Source organism: Bos javanicus, chromosome 12 (assembly GCF_032452875.1).
Source record: "Bos javanicus breed banteng chromosome 12, ARS-OSU_banteng_1.0, whole genome shotgun sequence".
NCBI classification, from domain to species: domain Eukaryota; kingdom Metazoa; phylum Chordata; class Mammalia; order Artiodactyla; family Bovidae; genus Bos; species Bos javanicus.
In genome coordinates, this window is record NC_083879.1 from 5,319,842 (window position 1) to 5,343,387 (window position 23,546).

Consider the following 23,546-nt stretch of genomic DNA (forward strand, 5'->3'; position numbering starts at 1 on the left):
GAAAAATGACCTAATTTCTCCATATTAAAAACATGAATTATTTAATAATACTCATTTTGAAACAAATTTGCATCATCTGCTGGGGTTCTTTGCCCTCCTTGATGTATTAAAGTCATCCCCGCCTCAATTAAGAGATATAGAGCCTTTCCTTCAAATTGTACCAGTGACAAACACAAGCATAGCACCTATGACTGGACTCATCTCTGTAATTCATACTTAGCTGCATCCTTACACTGGAAATTGTACTCAATACAAGGGAGAGGGGTGTTAGCTCTTGATTATTAGAATAAAGTGAAATAAAAATGAGAATTAAAATGTTACTTAAAACATGGAGAATTAAAGACACTGAGAAATGAGACTTGTTTTTGTGGTTGTTTTTACTGCTTCCAAACTGACATGGAGGTCTGCCAAATAGAACTGAATTCTCCTTGTACCATGGAACAGAGTCTTTTGGGAGAAAGAGAGTAGATCTTTCATAGATCTCCCTATACTGTACATTCATACACATTACTTCTTCTTGCAGCTGACTCAGCGACAAAGGTTCTCCTGTTTTCTGCCTCACTTCATATCACACCATTGTGCTCTGAAGCAGCTATGGGTTCCTACAAGATCATCAAGCGTGCAAGTATCCGTGACACAGAAGCGCATAATTCATGAAGCAGAGGACCCAAGGTAAGGCTTAATGTAGAGCAATATGTGTTTTCCTTATAAATAAGGCTAATTTAAACTAATAAGACTCTTTTCTTGTCCCATGTTAATAATTTATTTGGCTTTTTAAACTATTAATGGAAAAAAATGTTGAGAGTAATAGCTTAAAGTATTCTCTAAGGTTCACTGTCTGCTAGAAGTTGGGGGACAGGAAAAACTTCCACAAATTTCTTAATCTGTTTCTTATTGTGGTTCTAATGACCTTTGTCAAGATAAATGCAAAGACAACGGTAAACAAGGTAGATTAATTTCTCACTCCTAATCTATTTTAACTAGTAGTTGGTAGCAGATATATTTTATTAATATGTTTTACAAATTTCCAGATTCTGTGAAGCACCTTAATTGTTTCCATAACTACCTATCCATCTTTAAAAGATAAATATCTTCCATTAAAGTAGTAATGGAAACCAACACCGAGAGCAAAACTGTTTGCAAAAGAATTTTGCAATTTTAAAAACTAAAATTTCTTAGAAACTCCACATATAAACTTAAAATCATCTAGTTCATTTTTTTTTTAATTGGCTGAAAACATGAATCAACCCATTATTGCTGTCAGCTAAAAGCTAAGCCTGAGTATTTAGATCAGAAACAGAATCCAGGGTATTAGGGAGAGTGTGTGCCCAGTTCTGTCTGACTGTGTGTGACCTTATGGACCATAGCCAGTCAGGCTGTTTTGTCCATGGGATTCCAGGCAAGAATATTGGAGTGGGTTGCCATTTCCTTCTTCAGGGGATCTTCCTGATCCAGCGATCAAACCCACATCTCCTGGGTTTCCTGTGTCTCCTATATTATAGGCAGATTCTTTACCACTCAGCCACCGGGGAAGCCCATTACGGAAAGAGTAAAATGTAAAGTGGAAAGTGGAAAACCCTGATGTTTGCTATATCAGGGCTATTACAGCTAATCTTGTAATGTTAATGGCTATGGTTATGTGGAACTTCATATAATATGGATCCCTATTCAGTTAGACACAGGGAGATAGACTAGGAAAACTTTTCTTCCCCTGATGTAATAGAGACAGTAACTAAAAATGTTTGCATAATATCAACGTTCTAAGCAATTCTAATAAGAGACTTAAACTAAGAAATAAAATACATTTTCTAAGTAAGTGAAGGGTTATTTTAAATTATGTGCTAGTGTGTGTGCAAACGTGTCTTTGTATGTTTCTATGTATGTCTCAGAGTGTTTGTGACCACTGGGCAATGGTAATGCTACCAAATATTGTTTTGATGAAAATAAAAACAAACAACAGACAGTCAGAAAAGAAAGAATTTTGGAAAGGAAAGAAAGAGAAAAAAATAAAGGCAGGGAGAAAGGCAAGAGGAAAATAGAGAGAGGAGGAAGAGTAAAATAGAAAGATACATACAGGAGAAGAAATGAGAGTAGTTTAAAAAAAAGCAAAAAAATGTTGGCTTATTATTATGGAATTTCACAAAGTACAATTTTAGAAGTCTGAAACTTAATAGTAGCAGAGTATCAGAAGTTGACTAATAATGTCTGTCTGCATTTTTCCATTAAAATAGGTAGGAATGTGAGAGATAGTGTGTGTTTATAATTACTATAATGAAATAGCCATTTAGCCTTTAACAAACTTATGACTAATGCACTATAAAAACCACACTGATTTTAATGTAGAAAATAACATTTTCATTATCCAGTTTCCAAGGGTATCTGAAAACTCATTAAAAATAATCCGAATACAAAATAACAGTATTTACAGAGTAAAACAAAAAACAGACAAAAAGCCATATATATCAACTGCTAAATGTAGAAATAGAAGGGCTTTTAGCTATTTTCCAACAGTGTATTCTAAAAATTGAGTTCCACATTGTACATTTAAAATTCTTAAATTTTAAGTCTAGAAAGAAAGTAAAATTTGAAGTCAAAGACATAGACTTTCAGGTCTCAGCAGAGTAATTAAATTATGAATATATTTAACTCTTGAAAACTTCATTCTTTTCCATAAAAGTGAATCACTAGAATGTTTTCCCTTCAAATGCAACTTGAACACAGCAAGTTTTACCATTTATTTTTAAAGCTTATAATTTGTTTATTGTTAAAAAATGGATCCATAGAATTGATGAGTAGTAACAGAAAAGTTCTAAAGTAAACATTTTGAATTAAACTGTAGGATATGATGATCATTTTAAACTATTTCACTCAGAAATAAAATGGCAAATATTTGGTACTTTTTTTTCAATGATCATTTGCTCAGAATGATTACTTAAAACAAATCTAAACTAATTTATGAAACTGCTTGACTATCCTAATTTCATTTTTTTGGTTTGTTGTATTGATTTTTGATGAAGATAAAAGTTTAGATATTCTTTATATTCTTTTTTATAGAAAACATAAACAAACAAAAAATCAAGTAAACAAACAAAGTAGATAAAGTCTGTATGATACAAATGGTTTCTTTGATATTTCCCTTTATGCATTCTCTTCTAGTGCTCAGCAAATTGTAGTAAATTATAAATGATACTTGAAATCATAATTTTATTAGCAGTAGGTGGTAATTAACTATTCCTAAGATATACTATTTTCTACTACTTGCTCATCTAGAACTCTAAAAATAAATCTATAAAATACCAATTTTAAAAATTAGTATCTCTGAATAAAGAAAAGAAAGCACCTACTAAAGCTGAACCATGTTGCCTGAAACTGGGAAAACTTTTTATTTGTGGAAGTAGATTAATTTGATATGACCACTTAGATGTACATAAAAAAGTTGAGCTGAAAATAGCAAAAGGAGTCAAAATAGATTTTTTTTAACTATTAGAAGCATACAAATGGAAATTTTAAAAATATGTCCAACATTTGACACAACTTAACATCTATTAATGATAAAAATTCTCAGCAAACAGGAATAGAAACAAACTTCTTCAGTTGTATAAACAGCATCTATCAAAAAAGAGTATAACTAACACGACTGTGAGAAACCTAGACAGCATATTAAAGAGCAAAAACATCACTTTGCTGACAAAGGTCCGTCTAGTTAAAGCTATGGTTTTTCCAGTAGTCATGTATGGATGTGAGAGTTGGACCACAAAGGTTGAGCACTGAAGAATTGATGCTTTTGAATTGAGGTGCTACAGAAGACTCCTGAGAGTCCCTTGGACTGCAAGGAAATCAAACCAGTCAATCCTAAAAGAAATCAACCCTGAATATTCATTGAAGGACTGATGCTGAAGCTGAAGCTCCAAGACTTTGGCCACCTGATATGAAGAACTGACTCATTGGGAAAGACCCTGATGACAGGAAAGATTGCAGACAACAGGAGAAGGGGGCAGCAGAAGATGAGATGGTCAGATACCACCACAGACACAATAGACATGAATTTTAGATAGTGGAGGATAGGGAAGCCTGGCATGCTGCACCTCACAGGGCTGCGATGAATTGAACATGACTTAGCAACTTGAACATACAAACATCACACTTGAAAGACTGAAATCATTCACCACTTCTATTCACCACTGCACGAAAGCCATGCTGCTGCTGCTGCTGCTAAGTCGCTTCAGTTGTGTCCGACTCTGTGCGACCCCATAGACGGCAGCCCACCAGGCTCCCCTGTCCCTGGGATTCTCCAGGCAAGAACACTGGAGTGGGTTGCCATTTCCTTCTCCAATGCACGAAAGCCATAGTATGGTCAATAAAGCAAGAAAGAAGGACACACAAATTGGAAAAGGAAGAAAAAATTTTCTTACAGTGTTGTTGTATACTCAGGTAATAGTATTGCTCAAGCAGAAAATAAGAATCAAGACAGATGAAAATAAATAAAACTTCTCAAAACCAACAAATAAATTAAGCAATGTTGCCATATTCAAGGTCACCACACAAAAATTAATCATATTTCTATATTATAGCAATGAACTATTTGGAAACTTAAATATCTGAAGCAATAGATTTATAATATTTTCCTGAGAATCAAATACTTAAACAGATAATTTACAAAAATAAAAACAAGTACAGAATCTGTACATTGCAAATTACAAAAAGTGATGGAATAAGTCAAAGAAGGCCTAAATAAATGGAAAGATATCATGTTTATGGATTAAAAATTCAACATAGTCAAAATATCAATGTTCCTCAAATAATCTATACATGTAATATAATTCCATTCATATTCTTTGCATGACTTTCTGTAGCTACAGACAAGAGGATTCTAGAATTTAAAACAAAAAGAACTATAATATTCAAAATATTTTTGAAAAAAAAAGATTAAATTTGAAGGAATCACATTACCCTATTTTAAGAGATACTATGAAGCTACACTAATGAAGACAGTGTAGTATTGTCAATGGAAAAGACACATAGATCAATGTGACAGAGGAGACTATTCAGAAGTAACCAACAGATATATTCAACTGATTTTCTACCAGGTTGCAAAAGGCAATTCAATAGAAATAAAAAACTTATTAAAACAAAACAAAAAAACTTTAAAAACTTGAAATTGATCACAGATCTAAATGAAAATATAAAACTTAAGAAGAAAACACTGCAGAAAATCTATGTGACCTGGTGTTAGGTAGAATTCTTTGACATAATAAAAATATGATCCATAGGGGAAAGAAAAGACCAAAATTAACCCAATAACTTGATATTTACCTTAAATAAATGAAAACTATGATCACACAGATATCTGTACAATTTTCAAGAGCTCTCTTTGCCAAAACTGGAATCAGCTCAGATAACTTTCAACAGGTGGACAGATTGTGGTATATATATAGAATGAAAACTATAAACAACAACAACAAAAATGAACAACTGATCCAACAACTTGGATGAATTGCAAAGCATCATGTTGAGTGAAGGAAACCAATCTCTAAAGAATTGTACATTGTATGATTCTATTTATAAGACTTTGGAAAAAGCAAAAACTGTTATGACAAAGAATAAATCCGTGGATGCCAGGGTTAAGATTGACTATAGAGACAGAACATAAGGAAGCTTTTTAGGGTGATAGAACTCCTTAGTATGCTGACTGTGTGGTGTTAGTTTCATGAAGTTATACATGAAAACACACACACACATTCAAAAAAGTACTGGATGCTAATAACAGGTAATTCTAAATATAAATGTATATGGTAATCATCTGCATCTCATACACACTGAAGATACTTCTGTCTCACAGAGAATTATAAAACTAAAATTGTTTTCATTAAATAGTCTCAATAAATAGTATTTCTGAACTTTGTCTTTAAAATGTATACAGTTAACTTTCAAAACCCTATGTAGAGATCCCATGTTTATTTGGACAGGCTACAAAGAGATTTGAGATCTAAAACTCTATATACCCACACTAACAAACCCAAGCAACACTCTATAAGACAGTCATCTTAAATATGAATTATTTAGCTTAATTTTCATTTTTTTCAAAGATCATTTTATTGTGTGTAGTTCTTGTTTACCCAGCCATAAAATACATACTTTAAGTAAATAAAGATTTCAGACTGCATTTATGGCAAAGAAGCTTTTCCTTTCAATGCATGAAAAAATGTAGCTATATCATGAATAGGAACCAGCCTTAGAAATGGTTAGTCTTTTAATTTAGAAAATATCTCATGAAAGTCACTCTATATTTGTAAATAAGTGAATCTTTGTAAAGCCTAAAAACACTGAATATGAAATTATTAGCATCTAAGATGCCCCAAAGTGTATGAAAAATTATCAAAATAATTTTACAACTTTGACAGTATCAAAGGATAAGACGATCTAAAATGTGTGGTTTTATATTTTATATGAGATAATATGTGAAAATTTCTTAGTTGTATAGTAGCTTTCCTGTTATAACTTTTTAACTTTTTATTTTTTGACTGTACTTCACAGCTTATAGGATGACCTTAGTTACCCAACCAGGAACTGAACCCAGGCTCCCTGCAGTGGAAGTGCAGAATCCTAACCACTGGACCAGTAGGGAATTCCCACTTTTAAATTTTTTTAATCCTACAAGCAGCACTGTAATAATCTCGAAATGATGATAACTGGATGAAAGTCCAGTAAACTGTAAAACACCACCGAATTTCTAGAAAATGAGAAAACGGTGGAATGAGAAAAATAAAATCCTCATCATTTTGAGTCTCATTTCAAAAGAATTTTAAGAAAAAATCAGAATACTAGTCTCCAATTGTATCCCTACAAAAGGAAGAGAGAAAAACATTGTGAGCATTAGGAAAGCAGACCCTTATCTAGAGTTATTTTCACCATCATAGATACTATTTAAGTAAATGACGCTAGAACTCAATCTATGATTAGTGCAATAACTATATGATAAATATGTACACAATACCTTGCTGCTAATTTACTAGCAATATCTTACATTTCCCGTTATAGAGTCATGAGGCAGTCAGGAAACTTCCTATGGAGAGATCAATTTTGACAAACCAAACAGCTCTGGCATTTCCAGAATCGTTGTTGTGGAAACACAGAAGACAGTGGTTTAAAAACTGCTGGCATTTTTTTGATATTATTTTGTGTTTCTATGTCTGTTTCTTACAAAAGAGGAGGCCTTTGGGACAGAGGTTCAGTAGGTAAACTCATTCCACAAGCATTCGTTTAGCTCAAATTATGCACAATATAAAAATCTAGCATTCAATGTATGTAAAACAATGTAAAACAATGTAAAACAATGTAAAATTTGCAATATCTGAGATTCAATCAAGAATTACAAGGCATGCAAAAAACCAGAAAAATATAAACCATACCTAGGAGAAAGATCAATCAATAAAAAGAGACCCTGGCATGAAAAAGATGACAGAATTAACCAACAAGGACCTTAAAGTCTCTTAGAATATTGGAAGAATGACCAGGAATGTAAAAGCATGACCCTGAGAGTAAGTGCCTCAAGTTTTGAGCCCTAAGAACCTTTCTTGCAGTATCCTCGTCTTGGGCCTAAAGACAAGAAATAGAGTGAAAATGAAAGTTCTAAAATTGAAAAATTAAAACTAAAATTCAAAACTATAATATTTGAAAATAAAGATACAATAAACAATACTGACAACAGATTAGACAATGAGGGACAAAAGATGTAGCATTTTGCACCAAGTTCTAGAAGCATCTACCTCACCAACTATATTTATACACATATACATATATGTGTGTATATAATATAAATGTTTTATGTTTATCTGAATAAACTTTATATATCTGTGCCAGCAGCCTGTTTATAATTTTGTAACATATGAGAGCAGACAGATATGTCAAATACAAAAAGGTTCTTTCAAAGGCTGCAATATAAATACGAAGAAAGCTTTCATTCTAGTGTTATTGATCTAGAATTGGAATTATTGAAGAAAAACGAAAGTGTGTACTTGACTCTTTGAAGTCATCATTAAGAGAAAACTTCTCACAAATGAATGTTCAATTGGATGTGTAGTTATAGTTTCAGTTATACTTAGATGATCAGTGTTTTCCTAATTCAGAGGAACAGGGGAGTGAAATTTTAAAAGTACCTTTGAATTAAGGACAGAAGATTGATAGTATGTATTGATGCCACTGGGTTGCAAACAAAATGAAACAAGTTGAACTTTTCCCTTAATTCAAAGGCACTGCTTTTCACATTGATAACAAGCATTCTCTTTGCAGCAGTCTGAACACAAGGGAGTGTTAAGAGGTGAATAATTCACTTTAAGCCTTTTCATACTGACACTGCTTCTGATAGCTCTGCCTTCAACAGAATATATGGTGTGGTTCTCTACACATTGCTGAAGTAGGCAACAACATTTTAAGCCACCACTTATAAAGTTATCTGACAGCACCTACGGCTTTGAAATTTCTAAAGTGCATGAGGTATGGCAATAACTGTATTTATCAATGATTTCCAAAATAATACATTTTATACAAATACAGTGTGGTTCACACTTGTGTTACATTACTAAAAGCACAAGGGAAAAAAAAGAGAAATTCTTACCACATTGAGCAAAAACTAACATTACTTTAAATTAAAAAATGGGGGGACAAGCTATATCCTGTGAGAACTCTAAGTCCACTATTCAACTCGGATGACTTAGATGAATTTTTGAAGCGATGTGGCTATATCTGAAAAACTCTTGAAAATGTTCACCCTTTTATAAACGGCACTGATAACTTTAATAATAGCTGGTATGCCAGAATTTAATTATGCAATTTGTGATCTTAAAGTCATCTTTGACAAGAAAGAAGAAAATTGAAATACTCAAAAGGTAAAATGAGAGCTATTTGTTACCTGGAAAAGCACACAAAATAGAGAAAAATGCATATTTTCTTTATATATTTGCTGAAAGTTGGAGCCCAGAGGCCACCAGGATCCACGAAATGCTAACTGTGCTATTCCACTGGCAAGCGCACCACATTAGGCCATGAGTCGATGTCTTAGGAAAGGCATCCAAACCAGTTTACTGAAAGATTGCTAACTTCAACATCCCTAATTAATCTATTCTCTTCCGGATGCTAAGCATCTCCATCTCAGCCCTATGTAATATGCAGTTCCCTTTTTCTTCCAAGTAGTAGAGGAAGTTTGATGTTCTTTTGTTTACTTTTTAACTCTTTATCAGACATTTAGTCTTAAGAAACTCTCCTCTGCTTTCCTTCTATTGTACTCTTTTTCTATCTCTATGAAGAATATAGAAGAATCTTTCCCCCGGAGGGAATATCTGAAACTAAATTCTCTGCAATTGGGCCTCCAAAAAACTAATGACACAAATATACATCACCAACAGAAATTCATTATAAGCCTGAACTTCTAGAATGCTCCACATAAGAAGAGAAATAACAAAAAGGGAGGGAGAAAAATTAGTGACACATTATTTGACTTCTTATCACTATGAATGCTGTCTTTCTACAAAATACATTTCTTTAAAATCTAATTTTATTAATTTTGAGAAACTTGCTCATAACCAAATAGAAATTTTAAAAAATTGGATTATTTGATTCAAACCAGCTTTTAGTCCAATTAACTTAGCTAATATGGAAATGCTTTGAAACTCTACCTCACTGCATCTAAATGCATGTAAATGGTATCACAGCACCATTATCACTATTCTATACTTGGAGATTTGCAGTATGCTGCCCTACATTAGGATCTACAAAACAGTATTATTGATATTTACTATTCATTCTCTTCAGTTGCCCTAGGAGACACAATACAGTCACTGTACACATTTTTTTTTTTTTTAAACAGAGAAACTACAGCTGACTTTCATAGGGTCACTTGTCATGTCCCTAATTCATTGTACAACAGTAACACTTGCCAAAGACTGCCAGGAACCGTCAGTTGATGCACTGCCTCTCTGAGAAATAGAGAAAAATAATTCTTCATCCTCCAATACTTTCAGAAATAACTTAATGAGACATTAATGTGAATTGCCTTGAAATGATCTTAAAAATTATTGTTACACACTAAACAAAATAATACTACTATTACCCCTGATAACAAGATGGCTCTTTGGGCATTTGTACCTTTCTTTTTATACTTTCATATTAAATTATTTTAATATGCTTAATATTATATTTAATTCTAATGACTAGATATTTCCAGTCACTCAGTCATATCTGACTCTTTGTGACCCCATGGACTGTGTAGCCTGACAGGCTCCTCTGTCTATGGAATTCTCCAGACAAGAATACTGGAGTGGGTTGCCATTCCCTTCTCCAGGGGATATTTCCGATCCAGGGATCAAGCCCAGGTATCCTGCATTGCAGACAGATTCTTTACCATCTGAGCCACCAGGGAAGCCCTAAAAAGGTAATAATGGCATCTATTATCAAATATATAATGCATACAGTAAGCTTAACTGTATAATTACCATCATTATAGTCATATATTATCAGTTGTCAAAATAGGCACTTCTGAACACTTACCTTTTAAAGTGCAAATTTAAGGTATTACATTTAGTCAATCACTAGGTAAAATTTCTAAAAAGCAAATAACTAACCTAAAAAGTAAACCAATCTGTATGGCTGTTACCTGTTTCATTGGTTTATTGTTTCACAATACACTAAAATTTAAAACTTTATGCATCCAATGATTTGGTAAGCATAATTCACCAGTCTTGAACCTCAAAATATTGACAGTCAATTATTTTTAAAATGATGATTATATTCACAAATGCAAGAAAAATTTATCAACAAGATCAGTTTCTGATATGATTTTGCATCAGCCTTTCAAGTCATCGGCTGTATAGGTACATTCCAATTCTTAAGAGAAGAAAAAAGTAGGAGGAATTCAAGATGAAATTAAATGGTGTAGCACCTTTCTCACATTTCCTTCCTCTAACACTCGATAGGCATAGAGAATTTTTAACTCTTTATTAAGTAATGATTCAGCCAACCAGCTAGACAATGTATTTTACAGTAATTAGTGTATACTTTTGAGGAATTCTGAGTCCTCAACATTTTGCAAGGATTTAAAGATAACTTACTAATTCCTTCCAAAGAACAAAAATTATATAAAAATGTAAATTAAAAAATACCCATTGGATTTGAATTTCTGGTTTAAAAACAAAAGAGTAATTTGAAAGCACAATTATGGAAATTAGAAGATAGCATACAGGAATCTGGAAGACTTGTCCTCAGAAATGAACATTACAAAAAAAAAAAAAAAAAGAAATGAACATTACAAAGAAAAAGGCATTCCTATATTTGAGGAAAAATTAATTATTAATCAAATTTATGAGTATTAGATTACTAGAATATTTTTCATTTCCCTCTGAAGTATAAGAATAAGTATCACATTTAAAATGCATGAGTCAAAGGAAATAGTCTATTTTAGGTTAGTGTTCTTACCTGAAATTAAAATAAAGTTAAGTGTCTTTACTAACGTTAACATATTTTTAATTAAACATTAGCACAAAATGAAATGAAATATCTCTACTCTTTATCAGGTTGTCACTTAATTCCTAATTCAAGCACCCCCCCATTCTTTTTTTGCTTGAAGACTTTAATTCTTAGAATTTTTCTTCTCTAGTACCCTTTCCTAGAGAATCACTTCATGAGACAATAAGAAAGCATTCTTCCAATATATCAAATATCTAGTTTTGAAGTAACAGTCATTTTTATTTTGTTAGAAACCACTTAAAGTCTGGGCTTCCCTGGTAGCTCAGTAGTAAAGAACCTGCCTGTCAAAGGAGTAAACTCAGGTTCTATCACTGGGTTAGGAAGATCCCCTGGAGAAGGAAATGGCGACGGAATCCAGTATTCTTGCCTGGGAATTCCATGGACAGAAGAGTCTAGTAGGCTACAGTCCACGGTGTGGCAAAGGAGTTAGACATGACTTGGTGACTACAATAACAATAATTTAAAGTCTAAATAGTGCAGTTTTTTTAACAGACACTCAAATAGAAAAAAATAAGAAATATTATTAACAGGAATGACTTACAAAATTGGTTGGTGAACTCTGAGTGGTTATGGGACTCAATCTCTGTTTTTGAAAATAAAGTTTATTGAAACTCAACCATGCTCTTTCACTTATATGTTGTCTTTGGCTGCTTCCACCCTTCAATGGCAAAGTTGAGTAGTTGTGACAGAGACCATACTGCCCCTGAACTTTAGAGTAGATACTATCTGTCCCTTCATAAAAAAAAGTTGCAGGCTCCTGACTTAGAAAGACTAAGTCTCAGTTCTTAACATATAATTAATATTTTTTACTCTACTCACTTCTGTATATAAAATATCAATAGTAATGAGGCATTTTCACATATGTGATTAGTTGCTTAGTCATGTCTGACTCTTTGCAACCCTTTGGACTGTGGTCCACCTGGCTCTTCTGTCCAGGGGATTTTTCAGGCATGAATACTGGAGTAGGTAGCCATCCCCTTCTCCAGGGGATTCCTGACCCATGGATCAAATTGTGTCTCCTTTGTCTCCTACATTGCACGTGGATTCTTTATCTGCTAAGCCATCAGGTCATGATTTAGAAAAAACCTCGTCATTTTCATCCTCTGTGAGACATAGACTTTCTCACAGAGTATGCATTTAGAAGGTATCTGATTGAAAAATGAATCATATTTTTAAGTGGATTTAGGCCTTAGGTAATTTATAGCATGTTTGTATTCAATTCCAAACAATTTAAAACTGCAGAAACAGTACCATCATGGGAACACTTGAAAGCAAAATTCACTTAGACACATGAAGTTTCCTGAACTGTATTGTAAGTTCTTCTAGAGTGTTCTTAAGGATAACAGTAACCCATTCCTTCCCAAAGAAAATAATTCTTCAGTTTGCTGAACTTTGTCTCCTGTGCTTCTTTCTTTACATTTTAGAGGTTGATGTCATCACAGTATTTCAACTCTTTCAAGTCTATTATTTCCTTTCAGCCTGACTGACTGGTGCTATTATAATTATTTCTGTTTTATGGATGGAGAAACTGATGCCTGTGGACTTCATGAAAGACTAGCCAGAGGTCCCAAAATGAGTAAGTAGTATGAAGAAGTTCTTTTGATTCAAAATGTTGCACTCTTTCAAATAAAAAACCTGCAAGTGCTATATGATTCATCTTGCTTTTGTGTGTATTATCCTTTCTTTCTATTCTATTCTACTTATCATTGTCTGATGCATCTCACAGATTATTTTTATTCTAAGCATGCTTGTTAACCAACACTCTACAGACTTCTAATACCAGGTCACACCCACTTGAATGGCTTTATTCCTATAATTAGTCAGCCCTGAAATCAAACACAAATAAAAATAATGACGTCTACTAGACAATTTTTGATGAGAATAAAAGAATCAAAGCCAGTTCTATGATTAAATATGAGATTCCAGGGCTGCTTCTAGAGTCTCCAAAATTTGAAAGTATTTTCAGTATTTAGGAACAAGTAGAGAGCCTCTTGACACTACTGCTGGTTGCCCATTGAGAGACCCTGTGACAACATGCTGTACATGGGCTCCAGTGGAGTGTTTGACGTTTACTATGTGGAAAGTGAAAGAAAGTGAAAGTGAAGTCGCTCAGTCGTGTCTGACTCTTTGCGAACCCATGGACTGTAGCCTACCAGGCTCCTCCCTCCATGGGATTCTCCAGGCAAGAGTACTGGAGTGGGGTGCCATTTCCTTCTCCAGGGGATCTTCTCGACCCAGGGATTGAACCCGGGTCTCCCACATTCCAAGCAGATGCTTTAACCTATGTGGAAGCCTTCAATAATTATCTTTTAAATTGACCTGCAGTTTAGGAAGTAAGTTGTACTACTTCATAGCAGCAATTTTCATGCTATAAGATGTTCTCATACTCTACAGATACCTCAATAGAAATGCATGTCAAATATGATATCCCAACTGGTGTAGGAGTAAACACCCTAAACTCTGAGTCAGATGACATTAGTTCTCTATTCCTGGCAAGCTGTGGTAACATTTCTGTGCTTTGATTTTCTCACATGAAAAGAAGTGCAAATGAAATCAGATGCTGTCATATGTCTCTAACTTTCTAATGTTCATTGCCTACAATTCTTTCATGGAAACTTCTCTTCAGTTTCTACCCCGTGTGAGCTTTATTTCTCACAAGGTCTCCCTGAATAAAAAGCACAATTCTAAGGAAGACTTAATAACATCTCTCCCCTTCAGAGTTTACTTTGGTGGTTAAAGAAGTTTTAGACATCTAGAAACAAATTTTCACAAGACAAATTCTATCAAAAATCAATCACATTTTAAAATGTCTAACATTAAAATAAAAGTGATCACTCTTAGTTTAAGAGCTCAAAATAGAAATTTACAGTAAAACAAATTTGCATTCCAGTAAAATTACATTTTTATAATCATAAATTTGGAGAAGGAAATGGCAACCCACTCCAGTATTCTTGCCTGGAGAATCCCATGGAAGGAGGAGCCTGGGGGGCTACAGTCCACAGGGTCGCAAAGAGTCAGACACGACTGAGCGATTTCACTCAATCATAAATAATCTAGGATTGAGGCCTACTGAAATTTTGTTTTTTCAGGAAATATGTCTACATATTAGAAGCCCAAAGTTTAACTTCTCCAGAATGTTTTCTGTCTTTTGCTGTTAACAAAAATACTAATATGGTTAATATTTATTTGGAATTTAGTATCATTAATATTATTTTTCAGCACAATCATATTTCATTCTTAACACTTATGACAGCATTATGAGTAACAAATATTATTATTACACCTGGTAAGAAAACAGGGAAAAAGAAGTTATGCAACTTGCTCTGGACTGAAAAGCAAGTTTTATTTGCTTTTAAAAGCCAAGGCCTTGAAAATAGAATCTCACTGTAAGGAATCTGCCAATCATGTGGATATGGGGAGAGTGGAATGAACTGAGAGAATAGCACTGACGCATATACAACACCATGTGTAAAATCGATATCTAGTGGGAAGCGACTATATAGCCCAAGGAGCTCAGCTCTGCAGTGACCTCCATGAGTGAGCTGGGGGGATAGGGGTGACCTAGAGTGAGACAAAAGAGTGACATGGGGAGGCCCAAGAGAGGGAGACATATGTATACATATAGCTGACTCACTTTGTTGTACAGCAGGAACTAACACAACATTGTAAAGCAATTATATGTCAATAAATAAATAAATAAAAACTAATTTAGATAAAAAAAGAGTCTGTCAATGAGAGTAAGATTAAATGAATTGTAACATGTTCATAATTGGCCAAGAATTCCATAATTTATATGAAAATACATTATGGACATAGAAAGATATCTATGCTATATTATATAAATTTGAGTAAAAGCAGCTTTAATATATTGTTTTGAATATATCAGATTTTAAAATTGAAATACAGCTGCCTACAATATTATACAGTAAAAATCTAGTTGTGTGTGTGTGTGTGTGTGTGCATATGTGTGTGTGTATGTATGTCATGTATTGCCATCCTAGCAGGGACTGGTACAACAACTCAAAATTAAACATATTAATATTTCTTTGAATTTTTGAATATCAGGGTTTTGTAATAGTTGTTGTTCCCAAGAGTAAACTGTCTTCTTATGGAGACTAGTGACTTGCCAAAAATCAAACAGGAAGGGAGTAACTTTTCCTGTGGTCAAACGTAGTCCCTGGAGGATGACTACAAATTCCCAGTTTGATGATCAGTTCAGTTCAGTTCAGTCGCTCAGTCTTGTCCAACTCTTTGTGACCCTATGGACCGCAGCACACCAGGCCTCCCTGTCCATCACCAACTCCTGGAGTTTACTCAAACTCATGTCGATTGAGTAATGCCATCCAACCATCTCATCCTCTGTTGTCCCCTTCTCCTCCTGCCTTCAATCTTTCCTAGCATCAGGGTCTTTTCAAATGAATCAGTTCTGCATATCAGGTGGCCAAAGTATTGGAGTCTCAGCTTCAACATCAGTCCTTCTAATGAATATTCAGGACTCATTTCATTTAGGATGGACTGGTTGGATCTCCTTGCAGTCCACGGGACTCTCAAGAGTCTTCTCCAACACCACAGTTCAAAAGCATCAATTCTAGAGCAGTTGAAATCCAAAAGGCACTTGACCAGCAGTGCCTGGGTCTTGACCACACAGATATAGAGGCACAGTCTCAACAGAGAAACTTATTTTTTAATATGTCACACACGAAAAATAATGGTCCAAAGATTTTATTATTCAACATGTATTTACATATCCATTGTCCTTGAAGAATTCTTCTTTATAGGTTACCTAATTCTATATGGGATTTTTGGTCAGTATTTGCACACTTATTTTATTAAAATGTGTAATTATTCTTGAAACTTTATTTAAAGTCATTATCTGAATATTTTCTGGGCATGCCAGGTCTTCTGGACAAATATTCTCTAGTTTACCTGCAAATACTTAGTTTTTCAAAAAAAATCTGTTTTCAGACCTATGCCAATTAATATGGAAATTAGCTTTTAATATCTTTGACCATGAAGGATAGCTAGGTGCCTCTCCTTGTAAAAATAGATATTTTCCTTTTTTCCAAGAAATTTTGATTATTTTTAGAGCTGTAAGAATTTTTTAAGAAAACTTTTAAAGGTCACTTTCCATTTACAATAAATGCACTATTTCCCATCTTGTGTAATACATCTTTGAACATCTCTTACACCCAGAAGATTGTACTCCCACCCCTATCTTGACCCTCTTCCCACTGGTAACTACTAATTTGCCCTCTGTATCTACAAATCTGCTTCTTTTTGTTGTTGTTATTATTTTCACTAGTTTGCTATATTTGTAAGATTCCACATATAAGTGCTATCATACAAAGTTTATATTTCTCTGACTTATTTCATTTAGTATAATGCCTCCCAAGTTCACCCATGTTGCTGCAAATTGCAAAATTTCATTCATTTGTATGGCTAAGTAGTATTCCATTGTGTATACATATAATACATGTTACACATCTTTATTCATTCATATGTTGATAGACACTTAGGTTGCTTTCATATCTTAGCAATTTTAAATGATGCTGCTATGATCTAGGAACACTGGGGTGTATATATATTTTCAAATTAGTGGGTTTTTTAAAAATGTTTTTGCAGATGTATATCCAGGAGTGGAATTGCTAGGCCATATAGTAGTTCTAGTCTTAGTTTTTGTGAACCCTCCATACTGCCTTTCATAGTATGGAGTAAAATGTAAATGGCTGCACCAGTTTACATTCACATCCACAGTGTATAGGGTTCCCTTTTCTCCATGTTCTTGCAAACGTGTTATTTGTGTTCTTTTTGATGGCAGCCATTCTGACAGCTGTGAAGTGAGGGGTTTTGATTTGCCTTTCCTTGATGATTAGCAATGTTAAGAATATTATGTCTCTTTATTTTTGGTCCATTAGACACATTTTTTGTAAATATAAGATGCAAAGTAGATAAATATCCCAAGAGAGATAAAAAGTAGAAGAATTGTTCTAGTCACTGATAGTCTATTTCCTTTTTCCTACTTTATGAAATAGAGAATTGAGTGGTCACATATAGTTTGAAAAACAGGTTTTTCCTCTCTCTGAAGGAGCATGGGTTTATTATTCAAGCAGAGTCAGGTAAAAGCTGATAATAGCTATGCACTTAATATAAAAAAAAGACCAAGTATAAAACTCTTCCTAGTCTAATTTGATTTAAGAATCTTGATACTCTTTTTTCTTGAGAGGACAGAACGTCACAAATATGAAATGGTGCACCTAGTAGCATGGTTAATAAACAGCTCAAACTGAAAGCATAACAATAAGTTCTCCATCTATTATTGCAGAACCAATAAATAAGCAAAATGAAAATCATGACACATTATTATATTACTCTGTATTGCCTCTATTCATTAAAAAAAGAATAAGTGCATTTAAAATAATTTCATATGTCAAATGACATGCAAGGCCTTGCAACTGAGATGATGCTGAAGGGAATATTTGTAAAGGGCAGATGCATTGTCATATATGGTATATATCAAGATTATGATAAACGTATGAGAAATCAGTTATAGTTGCTTCACACCAAAGTGGTAGTAGTGTAGTACCTAAAACACTTACATCATTCACCTGCACCATGTGTTTTCTAAAAGAAGTCAATTAAAAAAAAAAAAAAACAATAAAAAGAGCTTTAGAGAAACCCTTCCCTGTCAGTGAACCCTTAAGTGGATTCTTTTTCAGTTTCCATGTCGATTTAATATACTAGATTACATTAACAGCGCTCGCTTGTAAATAAGGGAGATCTGAATCCTATTAATGGAACTATGCTGCCAAAATAATCAGCTTCATACTTAACAAGTTTCCAAGTATTTGGAAAAGCTGCGAAATGGGATTATAAGGTTAAGCTTTGTACATCTGGCTCATCACTATATAAATATTTCAGAAATTTGATCTCAAAGGCTGAAGAAACATCTGTTTAATCGTGATTCTTTTCCAAGTTACATGAACTTCAGTGAACAGAGCTCTGACAAACACTGACAAGAAATCATGATCAATTTACATAATTATTTCTTCTGTTAGGCATGTAATTTTATTACATTTCACTCTTCTGAGTGAAGTGTAAGAAATATTTTAGGAGGGCTCTGTAGCATCATATTTATGTTGGCATAAGGGGCTTGAGGAGTGCCAATTTTTTTTTTAAATTAAGGATAATCACCTGTAATACTAAATACTGTTTTTTTCATATGTCATGGTAGGTAATTTTCGTGTAATTGGATGTTGTAACTATAAATTAATGTAATATAGATCCAGAGAATAATTAATGAGAAGTAGGAGTTTGTGAATAAAGCAACATAAAAAGTTTGCCGGTCTTTTCAGTTAATAGAAACCTTAATGAAGTTGAACATTAGTTGCTTTAACCAGATCCAGAATTAAATAACTATGCTGATGCTATTGTCAAATACACACCAGCCCATTAAGCCTGATTTTATTTTTTGAAATTCTGTTCAAAAAGGTAATTGAGTTAAAAATGTACTGAGTATGGTTCTGATCAAATTAACTTCAAATATCCAACTTGAAAACATAGACTTTGGAACTATGATCCAAAATGGCAGCTAAAGGTCAATGAATCAAATTTCCAATTATATTTCCTGGGAGCAGATGGGTGCAATAAAACCTAATGATTGAATTTTAAATGCTTTCATGCACCTTTTATCTATTTCCCAACATGTTGATTCTACCTTAATCCTCTAACAAGATAATAGGTTTATTACAATTAACCAACTGAAATGATATCTCCATTTTCCAATTATTTATATCATATTACCTGGGTATACTGAATTACAGCCCCTTTCCTTTTCCAACCCCTAGCACCTTTGCATCCTACACTTCCACCAAACAAAACCCAACCTATAATATCATTAAATAACAGATGTGTCCTTGGAGATTAAATTTCTCTAGTTAAATGATGACTATTTAAATAAAGCAGTTCACTGAAGCTTAACAGGAAATTTCAAATGAAAATAACTTTAAAGAATTTGTTGACCAAGTTTAACTATAAATTTCCTTTCCTTATGTTAGGAACTGATATGTTAGTATATTTCTCTGACTTGCATAGTCATAAATAAATAAAGAAGATTTATCAAGAGGTAAAAAGCTAAGCATTCTATTTTCAGGAGTGGCAGATGGAAAATCCTTTCTCTACTATATCTCAATAGAGCACACTCTTGCCTGAAGAACAAAATGAGGGAGTCATGTGGAGAGGTTCATTTTATCATTTTTATATAAAAAGAATATCAACACTTTACTTCTTAAAATATACACTCAAGTTTAGATTAAAGGAAATAAGAAGCTTTTTAGTTTTAACTAAATAAATGTATCTTGTCTATTAGGTGCATTTTAATAATGCCAAACATAGTACTTTGAATCCAACCCATCTGAAATTCAACGTACCCCTGTATAGCTCCACTATGTGAAATCAACTACATGATCTTAAGTCCAAATGTACATATGGTCAGCTCTCCATATCCTCAGGTCACACATTCCCAGATTCAACCAATCTCAAACAAAAAGCATTTGGGGGAAAAAAATTCCAGTAAGTTCCAAAAAGCAAAACCTGAATTTGCTGTAAGTTGCAACTATTAACCTAGCACTTACATTATATTTACAACTATTTTCATAGCATTTACATTGCCTTTGGTATTGTGTGTAATCTAGAGATAATTTAAAGTACATGGAAGGATATGTGTAGGCTACGTGTAATTACTACACCATTTTATATACGGGACTTGAGCATCTTTAGATTTTGGAATTCAGGGTGTCCTAGAATATATCCCCCACAGATACTGATGGGCAACTGTACAGTTAAGTAGTAATTTGGTGAGAAATACCACCAAGGTCTCATCAATCTATATACACACATATACATATATATATACATATATATCAGAGAAGACAGTGGCACCCCACTCCAGTACTCTTGCCTGGAAAGTCCCATGGATGGCGGAGCCTGGTACGCTGCAGTCCATAGGGTTGCTAGGAGCCGGACACGACTGAACGACTTCACTTTCACTTTTCACTTTCATGCATTGGAGAAGGAAATGGCAACCCACTCCAGTATTCTTGCCTGGAGAATCCCAGGGACGGGGGAGCCTGATGGGCTCCCGTCTATGGGGGTCACACAGAGTCGGACACGACTGAAGTGACTTAGCATAGCATATATATATATATATATATATATATATATATATATTCTTTTAAATATATATACATATTTTAAAATATTTAAGTTATACATAAATGTAGAAGCTATCTACGTAAAAATATGTTTTCTGAATGGATATCACAGAAAAGATACCAGAGGGCAAAGATAGGAAGAAAAAAATTAGAACAGATCAGTATAAAATATAAACAATAATTTCTTTCCATTTGCTTCACTCAAATTATGTGTTTTGATGATATATTTCAGTTATTTAAACAACTTTTTGAGAAATTTATAAACAGATGACACATGTGTTTAGATTATTTGGTTTTATATGAAAAGAAATTAAACTCATGAAAAATAGTATATTTGCAAACCATTCACATTCTACCAACATTATTTGGAAGTCACCTTTCCAGAAGATTTCTCAGCTGTATTCTTAAAAAAAAAAAAAAAAAGCATGTATGATAGTTCAAGAACAAGCACATTTTGGAAAGAAGTAAAATTCAGACAGATTATGAAATATTAATATTTCAGGTCCAGCTTGGATCCACTGTGTAGAGGAATGTCTGCCCTGGATACACGGGTCTTTGGTATCTAATAGTTCCATGAATCAAGATCCAGCTTGACCGCTCATCTGGACAGAACAGCACTGACTGTTGATGGGCCCTCTTCCTCCCAAATAGCAAATAATCCAGGGTGAATTTACAGATGGACTTGAACTATAATATTTATATAATTGTGAATATAAATATCCCCATTGAGAACTTATTATTCATAGGCTAATCGATGTAATATTTGACACTATTAATTTACTCTTTATTAAAGTCTTTTGGTTTTTCATAAATAGGAGTTGACAATGAATTCTGAACTTCCTAAATGTTTATTTCTATGTTGCTTTCCATTATTTTTTTCCATCACTTTGAATCTCGACTCTTCTGTGAAATGAGGATAATTAAATTTGTAATATGGTGTGAAAGCTCATTCTGCTTGAAGCCTTTGTTCCACCAAGCCTCCTTATTGTTTGACCTGAATTTTCCATCAAAATTTAAAATTCAGATAAATAGTAATCAAGTCCTGTAGTAGTTTAAAAGCAATGTGTATATGCATGTGTGCATTTAGTCTGTCTGACTCTTTGCAGCCCTACAGACTGTAACCTGCCAGGCTCTTCTGTCCATGGATTTTCCAGGCAAAAATAGTGGAATGGGTTGCCATTTCCTACTCCAAGGGATTTTCCCAACACAGGGATTAAACCTGCATCTCTTATATCTCCTGCATTGGCAGTAAAGTATTTCAATTAAGAGCTCTTTAAAATATTTCATAACTTACTCTTGAATTAATGAATATGGCTTGAACAACTCTGAAGAGTGTGGATGCATTTTAAACAACACTACTGAAATGGGAAAATATTGTTTACATGAATGTGTAGTTTATGTTCCCCAAACATGTGAACTGAAATATCATATCACCTACATAAGATAGATTCTGAAATTTTAAGAAAAGTTTTTGTAAATTGGGTTATTACTACATGAATTTGATAACTGCCCATAGTGATTTTCTTCTCCCATTTATAAATTGCAAATGGCTGTTATGAAAATTATTAACTCATAAAATTAGATGTCAATAAATACAAATAAATTTAATCAAAATTTACTAGTTACCATTTATCTATCATTTCATTTTATTAAAAATTAATTTAGAAAATAAGTACATTTTATGGAGTCTCTATACATATAATTATCTTAAAATTAAAACATAGAAAAAAGGATCACATTAGTTTCTTTTTTTAATCTTTATTGAGTTTATTTATCTGGTGTGGTACACAGGCTTAGCTGCTCAATAGTATGCGGGACCTTAAGTTTCTCAACTAGGGATAGAACCTGTGTCCCCTACATTATAGCGTGGATTCTTCACCACTGTACTGCCAGGAAAATCTCTACTTTTTTAGTTTACTACAGTTGTGGGGTTTTCAAAGCCTTAAAATATATAACATATAACATCTTAACATATAACATCTGAATTGCATAGTTTCAATATTTTATAAACCATACCAAGTAATAGAACAAAAGGAAGATATTCTGATCAACATTGTTTCTGTTGATGTGATGTAAATTAGAGATAACATATATATATATATATATATATTTTTTTTTTTTTTTATATATGCCTGCATACTAAGTCACTCCAGTCATGTCTGACTGTTTGCCACTCTATGGACTGTAGCCCACCAGGCTCCTCTGTCCATGGGATTCTCCAGGCAAGAACACTGGAGTGGGTTGCCATGCCTTCCTCCAGGAGATCTTCCCGACTCAGGAACTGAACTTTCATCTCTTATCTCCTTCATTGGCAAGTGGGTTCTTTACCACTAGTGCCACCTGGGAAGTCCATATTGATATATCTACACACATAAATATAAACATATTGGGGAAATTGTGAACACTGACCACCTGTTTTTTTCCCATGGACTGGCAATATTATCAGTATAACATAGAAATTTTCATTGCAGTTATTAAGAATGTAATAACTGAATAAAAATGATCAAATAGGCCACCTTCAAATACATTATTTACCAACAGATCAATATTTCAACATGTTTCTATATACAACCTTAGCTTTAACCTGAATAGCTTCTAGGTTTGAATCCGAGCCCTGGCTTACATCTGATCAGTAATCATATGACATCACAAATAAGTCATACTTTAAGTGCCTACTATGTATTAAACTATGTTAAGTTCTGTCAACTACAAAGACAAGATGGATGTGATCACTGTCTTCAACCATTCTCCTATCTAGACCACTTTGTGATAAATTAACTTTATGAATAGAGTTATAACACTGAGCCAGAGATTCAAAAC

At 33.5% G+C, this 23,546-nt stretch overlaps 1 protein-coding gene and 1 long non-coding RNA gene across 3 annotated transcripts in view; one reads left to right on the top strand and one right to left on the bottom strand.

Moving 5' to 3' along the window:
• Positions 1-23,546, bottom strand: part of PCDH17 (protocadherin 17) — a 120,943-nt gene that overhangs the window by 82,099 nt on the left and 15,298 nt on the right. The window lies entirely within an intron of this gene.
• On the top strand, positions 237-22,332 carry LOC133258151 (uncharacterized). The gene is made up of 3 exons (XR_009739831.1): positions 237-672; positions 12,996-13,093; positions 21,229-22,332. It is a non-coding gene; the product is annotated as an uncharacterized LOC133258151 (long non-coding RNA).